A 12136-nucleotide genomic window follows, 5' to 3' on the forward strand; every position below is an offset into this window, starting at 1 on the left:
ATACAGGAAATACGAACATCTGCCTATCAATGTTATATAATTGTGAAATATTGTTAAAAGAATGGTTGTCTATTTAGGTCGTTTAGTACCAGATTATATATATATATATATATATATATATATATATATATATATGTATATATATATATATGTATATATATATATATATATATATATATATATATATATATATATATATATATATATATATATATATATTTGGGTTTTATATAAAGCATACAATGATCCCTATTGAATTGTTAAGGTCTTGACACTCTGTTACAATTTATAATTAAAATATGAAAACATATTCTGTTTGTTTTCAATATATCTTTTCCCAAACAAAACCAGTCTAAAATGTTTGCTACTTCCAACTAGACAGCTACTCGTAAAGTTGTTATTTTTCGTATTTGAACCACTTTACTTTTCCTTAAAGTCAGGCATAATGTCTACCTGGAACTGTGTCATTAAGATTTATTTTTTCGGAATTATTATTTAAAAAGTAATAAATCTTTTTGTTTTATTGTTTTATATTTGCATTTTTTTCGTAAATATATGACATAAAAATGGTTAACTGCTGAAATTCTGTCAAAAAATAATCCACTATGAAAATTCGTTAATAATCGTTGAACGCCGTTAAAGTGGGCGGTATGAATTGTTCCTATAAATTGTTGAATTGGAGAAGCAATAAGGCATTATATGTTCATGTGTCAAATGGGACACCTCTTGGCAATCATCATCATCAGCCGTTATAAGTCCACTGCTGAACATAGGCCTCCTGCATAATGCATGAAAAGTTTGTATTTCAAATCAAGATTTAATAAATTTTACAACAATAAACCCAACTGTATCAAGACTACGTATAAAACTCTTCCATATATAAAAGGTTTATCCGAACAACAAATCTTTTAGGCCAAACATAATAGTGGCTCACAAAGGCAACAACCTTTTAAATAAATATTTCACTAAACTAAAACGCAAACTCCAAAATTCCAAAAATCACATGTTGTTTACGAGATACCATCTATTAACTGTGAAGGTTTCTATATCGGGCAAACCAGTCAACTGCTTCAATCCAGAATTTGTTCTCAAAAATATGACTAGAACAACATTACTGCGCCCACAAAATATGAAAATGAGAAGAAGCATGAATTTGACTTCGAAAACATCAACATTTTAAAAACCGAACAAAGTCAATACATATCTCCACTTTACCTTTTTCGAAAATACCAACGATAAGCCCATATAAAAATAATTATATACTAATCATAGTAAACCATAAGATATCAGATATAAATTTTTTACTTCTGTCAGTTCATTAATGTCAGTGTCCCTGTTTACGTTCTGGTAAGTTTTTTATATATTTTACAACAACCTTTTGTTCCTAATCTTGTTCATTTTAGAATGTTGACAAAGGCAAAGGTTTCCTGCCGAAACGATGATTTTAATGACAATAAAATCTGGTTTCAAATTCAATATTACCCATTGAACTTAAACCCAAGAAATACTAATTTTATGTTAAATTTGGTCGATCGGTAAGGTAATTACATAAATAATTGGCATCGGTGAAAACATGTCTGCCATATGGGTAAATCCCTGTTGTAACCAGCAACATTGTAAATATTTGCTGTTTGTCCAGGATGCTTCATTATCCAAGTCACTATTGCAGCATTGTAATACGTTTTGAATGGCTTAAACACTACAACGTCTAAGGATTGCAACTTATTGGTGGAATATGGTGGAAAAGTTAACATAGTCACTCCATTTTCTTTGCACAAATTAAGTACCTCCAATGATAAATGACTTTCGTGATTGTCGAATAATATCAGAGTGGGCGATTGCATGCTGCTTTTTGAGTGGTGGATGAAATGTTTAATAACTTTAACAAATAATACAGAAGTCATCCAGCCTGGTGGATTTGCCAAACCAAGAGTACCAGTGGGAGCTTCCTGCACCATGTGAGGCTTAAAGTATACACGTGGAAATATCATGACGGGGGGATAGAGTTGCTGCTTGCTAAGATGAAACAACAGGTTGTCACATTAGTACCCTTCTCAGCACTAGTGCACTTGCTGACCTGCTTAGCTCCTTTTTCGGCAATTATTTTTTAAGGCTTCTGAACTATGAATGTGCCTGTTTCGTTGCAAATTGTCAAAAAACACTTCTACATTTGCCCTTATGAAAGAAGTAGCTCGGGACAAACTACATCCCTCAGGCGTTCTTTGATTGAGCGATGGATTTCTTTTCAAAAACCCATAGAACCATTCTGGTCCTGCCGATTTGTTAGCGTCCCATGAAATTGGATATTTCATTTTATTTATTGCTGCCATGTCATAGGCAACTTTCTTGCATTCTGCCACTGAAAGACCATAAAACATTTTGGAACACATTAGCAAATACTCTTTCAGTTTATTTTCTTGTTCTACATTAAACATTTGTCGGACATTTTAGCGTAGTGACAACACATTATCTTTTTTCTTTTTCATATACCTAGATAATGTTACGTAGTTTGCATTTTTTAATTCTGCTGCCCGCCCGATGGAGTGCCTTGGCAAACGAGCTTTACTGCATCTTTCATTGTTAGTCTCGAGACACAAACCTTTATTGGTTGTTCTCTGACGATTTCGAACCATACTGGAACTAAAATAAAAATATTATTTTGATTAAATATTAATGGGGCACCTTGAAACGTTTCAAAGTGCCCCGTCGAGTTATATTTCATTGTACCCCAAACGTCCATATTTTCTATTTTATGCCAAATTCACAAAAAACATAACAATTATAGAAAATAAAATGCATGAAAGCAATTCAGTAAATATAAACGTTTCTAATAATGCTATATTAGATAGTTTATATTATATGCAAATATAAACTTACTTGTAAAATTGACAAACTAATTGAAGTAGTTAAAAGCCCTACGACGATGTAGAGATGGCACCTAAAGAAGAAGAAGAGAGAAAACGCAAAGTACGTATCAATTATGTGCAGTTACAGATATTCAGTGTACCAGTGTTTTTGATTATAACGTATATTGAAGAAATAAAACAACCAAGATATATAGAGAGGAAAGAATTAATATTTTACACTTATTCTATATAGGAATCTTTAAAGTATAAATTCATCTGGAATGTCCTTACACTACATTAGCTCAAGCTCATTTAGCTCAAGGTTGGAAAACACGTGACAAACTTAACACGTGAATAGTACTAAGTGACAGTATTCGATTAATTGTTATGACATTAGAAACTCATACGATTTAAGCCATATTTTTAAATGGGAGGTCTATTTGGGAAGCTATCTTTATTCCTAGAACATTTCTTTTCACGAGAAACACAGCTCCCATTTAAGCTTAAGCATTGCCGCGTTGGAATTTACTTACCAATTTCGGTTTTGGACGTGGACAACTGCATGTCGCCTTCCCGCGATTAGGTGCCCGTAGAGCAGACTAGACGTTCGCTTACGGATTGAAACGACCAAATTTGATTGAAGAAATCACGTAAGTTTTCGCTAGTAATGTCCTGTGAGTAATAAAACTTAATTCTTATTTCTAAATAATTCTTATGTTTTATATATATGATTTCTTATGTTTAAATAAATGCTTATGGCTTACTAAATAAGTTCGTTTTTAATTTCACCTACGTATTTATATTATCGTGGGACAAACCTTAGTGCCAGTTAATGTATAATAAATACGTTTTTTTTTCGGAACATCAGCGATTAGACAAAATAATAATATATATTATAGTAGCTCTCCTAACCCGCTCTGAATTTGAATGTATTAGATGTGTATGTACAATGTTTCAAGACCGGACTATTTTAATATTAATGCTAAAAAACAAAATTATTGCACATTTAGATTAGCCTTTCCCTCGACTGAAACAGAAACTGTTCTATCTATCCAGTTAAATCTCTTTCAATTACCGAGAATTGGAAATGAAAGTATTATAAAACGTGCTAATTTTTTGTAATCGCTTTTACTTAAAATAGTTTTTCTTTATTAAACAAATAGTATCGTACAGTAGATTAATGTTTTAGTTTTATTCGGAAAGTGTGACCGAATTGTTTGAGTTATGAAACAGGAAAGTTCGCTATGTAGTCGGGCGATGGTAAAGTGTTAAAAATTTGGAATATTGAGGTGAAATGAAGTGTGAAAACTGTAAGTAGATTAAATTTATAGTAAGTTGTATTACGAAGCTTTGATTTTTTTTAAATAATACAGGAATATTAATAATATTTTTGGAATAAAAAAGTTACAAATATATAGAATTGGTGTGAGCCTTGTAGGAATTTTTACTGGATTGTTGTTTCTTCTGTTTTGCGTTTCAGTTTTATAATTTCCTCTTCATCGCTGTCTCTGCTTTAGCAAAAGTTTTTGTCTGAGTATTTTCATCGAGATTTTATTTTGATCGAATGTTTGCTATATGTACGATATTCTCTAATGCCATGTTTTTCCGTTCAGTTTTGGAGATTTCTTTGCAGTCAATCGCCTTATTATACACTGTGTATGTTGTAATGTGTGTGCTGAGTGATTATTTTTTTTACTATAAACCTCCCATTTCGGCCGAAATTCGAGCTCACAATCTTTGAGTTTTTACGTTTTGTGTTGACGATCTTATCATCATTGCGTCTCTAAGGCAGTTCGGTGTAAGTGTTTTTATCTCTTTTTTTTCTTCGCGTGAATCTTTCTACCTATCAACATCGAATTGTTTATTCAAATATTTTCTGGTTATCTATTTCTTACAGTTTTTATGATTTGCATTCATTACTGTCATTTCTGCAATCGTCTTCCCTATTTTTTGTTCACTTTTTTATTTTATTTCCCGTTTTTACATTGGTCTGGTTTTTTTTCGAAACGCATCTATTTGGATTTTTACAATTCGTGGGAGATTTTGACCTCATTAAATGTTGTATTGCAAAGAAAGATCAGCTTCGAAAGATGATTGAAGAAAGCTCGAGAAAGTATCCTTAACTTCTAATCTTGATTCTGCTACAGCATATACGTCATCGACAAAGGCCTGAATGATCTTTGCTCTGAAGTATTGTTCTTAGGATTATGTAGATGTGCAACAATTCATTAATTTAGATATTAAACTCAACCAAATAATAAGAAGGTATTACATGCTCTGTAAAGTAAAACTTTATTTTAAGTTTAATTTGACTTAACATGTATGTGATGCTAGCGAAAATTATGGTAACTATCCCAAAAGAAATGACAGTTGAGATGATAAAACCAACCTGGCCGATAAAGACAGGATGATCATATCAATTGTTTAAGAAAAGGAAATGGAACGGAAAAAGCAACACCAACTCACAAAACAAATTCCCAGAAAACGCAGAACCTAACAGTTACTTGTTGTGTAAAATAAGAGAATAATAAATTTCACTGAGATGGTTAATATCATTACGCCTGTTCATAGTTAAAGGCTGTTTGAGGATGTGACACATTTTAAGGAAAGTTCTTTTGAAATAATTATTTTCAGTGGCTAAAATTTCTGTATTCTCAAAATAAGCCTGGTGGTTTGTTGACAAAAGTGTATGGATAAAGCACACGTGTGTTTAAAACAATTGATATCACTTCGATGAGAACTGAGGCGTCCTCTTAAATTTTGTCCAATATAGGACAATAATTCACAGTCCCGACAAGGGACCCTATAGACTACATTGGTTTTTTCTTGTTTAGATAATGGAGAATAATTTTCCTATCGATCTAACATTCTTTATCCTAAACTTGACAAGCACAATCTGAAGAAGCCTCAAAATGTTGTAAGTAAGTTGTGGAAAAAAAAGGTAAAGAGCAATAAATGTTAGAAGTTGTAAGAGAACTCTGAGAGATAGCTCCTGGTGGATCATTTGAATGTAATGATAAAACATCTGATTCTTCAGCATCAGCCAAAGTTGGTAAATGTCTCTGGTATGACACAGTAATAAATATTTATTAATGAGATGTAGAGGGTATGAGTTCTGTAACAGAATATCCTTTAACATTAAGAGGAAATCCATTCTGTAAAGAGCATGTGCCAACCTAGGAAACTCTAAAACTACTACAACTAAGACTTTGGAGTAGGGTGTGTTTGAATCTCGTGGTGTATGAGTAGCAATTCAAAAAAAGATTACTAGCCATATATTTTCTATACCATGAGGTCTTTGTACAGGAAATACATTAGATACCGGACACGCATGTACAGGGTCTCCCAAATTGGTATGTTTTGCAGGGTATACCGAAAACTAGAGAGGATAGAAAAAAGTAGTTAAGATGTCATGACTTCTTTTTTTTATTAAAGTAACGATTGTCCCACCAAGTCATCAATAGCTCACCATATTAGCGAGATACAGGGCGATTATTCAGAAATTTTTTTTTAATTTATTGCGATTTTTGATAGATACAATATGAAAGAGTTCAGTGGCGTACGAGAAATTTTTTTAGGGTGTCTCACTAACGAAATATAATACGAACTTATGTTTTTTATATAGGACACCCTATATATTTTGACATCTTTCGTTTACATTTTTAATTCTCTTTCACGTGGTATGACATGTTATATATCTATTTTTAGTTTTTGAAGCTACTATGCAAATAAAATGTTTGTAGTAGACGCCATGTTATAAGCACCTGACGTCACACGTAACACATTTTAACATTTTATTATGAGGATACTAATCCCTTCACAGCTTTATTTAGCAAAAATAAAATCAGTACCTATCTAACTTTAGAGTAAAGTAAATACTTAACTCCTTATTGTTGGTTCAAAGTAAATTAATATTTTTAAAGTATTAATTCCATATTATAAATAAAATTGTCACGAAATAGAACACACTGTATTTTATTACCTTTTTCGTTTCCATTTATAATTTTTTATTGGAAATAATATATTATTGTCTTCTTTTTTCTATTATTGTTCTGAAGCAAGTTTTGTGACAATCCAATTTACCATTTTTTATTTGGAATAAGCCACAATTTTATTTTAAAATAAGTTTATTTTGATGTTTTGATTTCCGTAAATCATCATCATCATCATCATTTGGCTTTACAACTCTATGTGAGTCTTGGCCGCGTTTACTATTTCCCTCCATTGTTGTCGGAACTGAGCAGCTATTTTCCATTGCTGTATTCCCATTTTGTGTAGATCACTGGCTACTGCGTCCTTCCATCTCTTTCTTGGGCAACCAACTAACCTTCTGCCATCGCGCCTTTCCCAGAATGTGGCGTTCATGAGTCTTTCGTCATTTGATCATAGTACGATAAGTAAATGCATTATGTTTTTTTATCTAAAATAACATATTGTTACATCTTATTTCGTAGAGTAGGTTATATTAGAAGGCAATAAGTAATAGTAAAAGTAATATTTTAGCGATATATGAACTATACTGGAATGACTTAAATTCTCACTTAGTTCAGAGGATCTGGAGGTAAGAGAGATTCGGTTTTAACGTTAGTGTTTTATCAGACACAATAAATTAGTTTATCATATATTTGATGATAAACGATTTGAAAATTTTTGATGGGCAATGTCTGGCCGAGGGGAGTACATTTTTATTTCAACAAGATGGAGCACCTACGCTTAATGCCGAAATAGTTGGAAATTATTGAAATGAAAAATTTTAAAACCAGTGGATTGGAACTTATATTCCTTGTTAACCAGAACTAAATCCTATATATATATATATATATATATATATATATATATATATATATATATATATATATTTATATATATATATATATATATATATATATATATATATATATATATATATATATATATATATATATATATATATATATATATATATACAACCGACTTTAATATTAAGGAAGAATTATTACAAAGTATTCATCAAACATTTAGAAAAATAAAGCCAATTATCATTATAAGTGGCTCGTCAATCCGTTGTGGATCTTGGCTTGCTCATAAAGAAGTCGCCGCTCCTGTCGATTCCTGGCATCTTCTCTCCATCTTCTGATCCTTAGAACCTTAGAACCGTTCGTGGTCGTCCTCTGCTTCTTGTGCCCTCTGATTTTTAAAATGTTAATCTCTTTGTGTATTTGTGATCTGACATCCTAGCAATGTGTCCAGTCCATCTAAGTCTCTGCACTTTAACGAATTTCACAATATCTGGATCGGTGTATAACTGATATAGTTCAAAGTTGTATCTTCGACGCCATAGCCCATTTTCATTTACGGCCCTAAAAATCTTTCTAAGAATTTTTCTCCCAAAAATACCAAGAAGCCTTTCATCATTTAGAGATAAGGTCCACGTTTCAGCTCCATATATCAAAACCGGTCTTATTAAGGTCTTGTATATATTAAGCTTTACTGCATTTTCATATTTTTATTTTTTAAATGTTTCTGGAGACCGTGAACAGTTCTTTCTGTTATTGCTATGCGTCTTTTATTTCGTTGCTTTTACTAGCGATCCAAGATACGTATATTCTTTGAGTCGCTCAAAGTTATGGTTGTTAATTTGAATTCTTTGTTGGGTATTTCGAGGGTTTTTAGAAACCAACATATGTTTGGTTTTTTCCTCGTTTACCACAAGTCCTAATTCACTTGCTGCGTCCGCAAGCCTTGTAAAACACTGCATCATGTCTCTTATACTTCTGCCTACTATAACTAAATCGTCAGCGAGTGCGAGAATTTGCGTCGATCTATTAAAAATAGTTTCATTAATTCTACTATTTAATTCTCTGATTGCCTTTTATAAGGCAACATTACAGAGGAGACACGTCAGCGCGTCCCCCTTCTTAGACCATTATTAATGTCAAAGAACGTAGAGTTTTCTCCTTCAATTCTAACACATGAGCTTACGTTTTGCATTGTTAGTTGAGTAAACTTAACTAACTTAGGTGGGATCCCAAAGTCTAACATTGCATTATATAATGGAGTTCTTTTCACACTGTCATAGGCTGCTTTAAAGTCAACGTAGAGATGGTGTGTTTCTATATTATATTCTAGTGACTTTTTTAGAATCTGTCTATGTGCTTGAATTTGATGTGTAGTTGACTTTCTAGCAGTAAATCCGCAGTGATATTGACCAACAATATCCTTTGCAAAATGTTTAAGTCTTCTAAATAATACATTGCCGAAGATTTTATATGCATATGCTAACAAAGTAATGCCTCTATAGTTCTTACACTCCAGTTGATCACCCTTTTTATGCAACGGACATATTATTCCCTTTATTATTTTATTTTTATTTACTCTTTATTTTATTTTTTTATTATTATTTTATTTTATTTATTCTTCTGGTACCCATTCATTCTGCCATATAAGTACTATTAGTTTATGGATTGCTGCAAAAAGTTGATCACCAACCTTTTTATACATTTCCGTACAGATTTCAGATTTCATCGATTCCTGGGGCTTTATTGTCCTTGAGTTTTAGGATCGGATTTGACACTTCTTCTCTTGTTGGGTCTTCACTGTGTAATTGACGTTGTAGATTTTGTTGATTTTCTATGTTGTAACCTCCTTCAATATCGTTTATATTTAGATGTTCGCTGAAATGTTGTGCCCATCTGTTAGAACAGAGTTTTTATCATGTAGAATTTCACCGTTAGTGTCTTTAAAAATTTTTAATCGTGGTTTAAAAAAGCCAATGCATATACTTAATAGTTTAGGATATATAATAAAAAGGTGTCAATTATTATTATAACAAAACGAGGGGCATTTTAAACATTTATTATAATTCTTAAATTTTTGTAAAATGAGTTCTAGTTATTCCGTTGTTTATTGTTGTTGTTTTTATGTTTATTATAATGGTAATATTTTTGTAAAATTAATTCTGGTTATTAAGTAGTTTTTGTTCTGGGTAAATTTGTTATTTCCATTTTTTAAGTTGATTGATCTTATTTCTGGTAAATAAAACTGTGAAGGATTATTACCCGCATAATAAAATGTTAGAATATGTTACTGAACGTTTTGTTTCTAAGTCTCTATAACGTGATGTCAAATAAATAATGTATTTGCAGATTAGCTCCAACGACGAATATATATATATATATATATATATATATATATATATATATATATATATATATATATATATATATATATATATATATAATATTTTATATCAGCTGAAAGAGAATTAAAAAAGTAAACCAAAAATGTCAAAATATATAGGGTGTCCCATATAAAAAAACAAGTTGATATTATATTTCCTTAATGAGACTCCCTTAAAAAATTTCTCGTAAGCCACTGAACTCTTTCATAATATATCTATCAAAAGTTTTTATAAAGTTTTTTAAAATTTATCTTAATAAAGAAGATATTCAGCCTTTTCGTTTTCGACATTTTTCAATAATCACCCTGTATCTCGCTAATGTGAATAGCTATTAATGATTTGATTAAGCAATCGCTTTTTAAATAAAAAAAATGTCATGATATCTCCACTACTTTTTTTCTATCTCCTCTAGATTTCGGTATACCCTGCAAAACATACCAATTTGGGATACCCTGTATAGGAAAAGAATAGTACCTTTTTTTTACCTATTTGAAAAGAACAGTATTATTTATTTCAAGTTCATAGGTGAACTGCAAGTGGGGATCATAGGAATTAAAAACTTCTCATTAGTTTGGACTTTGTTCGGTGATAAGGCCGAACACAGGTCGTTTACATACCTCTTAACAGAAAGAATGTAAAAATCCAACAGTTAAAATCTATTAGAGATAAAATCGTCAAGTACTAAATTGATTAATATAGGAGATATAGATGACCCCATTAGAGTTCCAAAAATTTGAAGGTAGTATTCATCATAAGACCAAATAATTAGTATCAAACACCATTTTCAGCATCTCAGAGAAGTTATAAGTACCACGTTAAGTTGGTATGAGCCTAAATGCCATTCCAATGGTTTCTCAATGTTGAAAGATCAACCGTTAATGGTAAATAAGTAACTAAGAGAATACCAAACTTTCTATTCCTGATTCTCACCTAGTCTTCTTGTGCCTCCGGTGTCATCACTCCTTTGTATGTTAGGAAAGCTTGTTTCTTTTCATTTGCTAGTGCTTTTACCCTTTCGTTGTACGATGGTGTTTTGTATTCCCGTTTATTTCTGTTAACTATTTTTTTACCTAAAGCTTCTTCTGCTACTTGTAGGATACATTTTTTAATAATTTTCCAGGTTTCTTCTATATTCTTTTTAGTCTCTAGGTTATGGCTGTTTAGCTTTTCTATTAGTCTGTTTCTATACAAGTTTTGTGTCCATTCTTCTTCTAAGCTTTCTATGTTTATCTTTTTCTACTATTGAATTTCGCTTGCCTTGTGTGGTGATTGCTATATTTATTTTTCCTACTACCAGGCCATGGTCGGATCTTACATTGGCGGAAGATAGAGTGCGCACATCTATTATATTCTTGGGGTGTATTTGTCTGTTTGTTATAATGTAGTCAATCATAGAGTTACGTCCTCTTGTATCTGACCAGGTGATCTTATGTTGTATTGGGTAGTCAAAGTATGTGTTGTTAATTCGGAGATTATTCATTAAACAGAGTTCTAGAAGTCTTTCTTCGTTGTCGTTGAGCGTTTCTTCGTTAAATCTTTGTGTAACTTCAGCCACAGGTATGTTGCCTACTTTGGCGTTCGAGAATTATTGTTTTACTACCGGCTATTGTGGTGTCCAGTAAATCTTGGAGCTGTCCATAAAAAAGCATCTTTGTCTTCCTTGTTTTTGCTGTTATCCGGTGCATATACGGGGATAATATTAAGTATCGTCTGGTGAAGTTTAAGGCAAACCAGCATCATGTGGGCTGCTTTACCGCTTTTCATTTTTATAATTGTTGATTCTACTTCTTCCGGAAGGACTTCTGGTACATCTTCTTGGTTACTGATTACTTTTTTAAGTGTGTCAGGGGTTTTGTATAGTTCGCTGTAGAATTTAGTCACGAGTTGTATTATTTCATTTCTGTCTGTAATTTTGGTGTTCTCGTTTGTTAGAGCAACGATTTGCTTCTTCCCAATGATTAATGCTTTTCTTGTTTTCTTATAGTTTTTTCTGTTTTCGCTTGCATTTTCTACCAGTCTTTCATTGTACTTTCTTATGTCTTGCTTAATACTTTTCCTTATTGTCTTACAAAGTTCTGTGTATTCTATTTTCTGTATGTTGCTGCTTACTTTCATTTCCCTTCTTTGTTTT

General features: G+C 31.7%; 1 protein-coding gene across 6 annotated transcripts in view; it reads left to right on the forward strand.

The window, feature by feature from the left end:
* LOC140445258 (uncharacterized) overlaps positions 1–12136 on the forward strand; it is an 81994-nt gene that overhangs the window by 38032 nt on the left and 31826 nt on the right. For 2 of the 6 annotated variants that reach the window (XM_072537170.1, XM_072537173.1), the window contains exon 1: positions 3873–4156. The exons of 3 other annotated variants lie outside the window; for them this stretch is intronic. The gene's annotated coding sequence lies outside the window, so the exon portion shown is untranslated. Of the gene's footprint in view, positions 1–3872; positions 4157–12136 lie in introns of those variants that run through there. One more of the 6 variants, XM_072537171.1, reaches the window with a different exon arrangement.

This window comes from Diabrotica undecimpunctata, chromosome 7 (genome assembly GCF_040954645.1).
Source record: "Diabrotica undecimpunctata isolate CICGRU chromosome 7, icDiaUnde3, whole genome shotgun sequence".
NCBI lineage: Eukaryota > Metazoa > Arthropoda > Insecta > Coleoptera > Chrysomelidae > Diabrotica > Diabrotica undecimpunctata.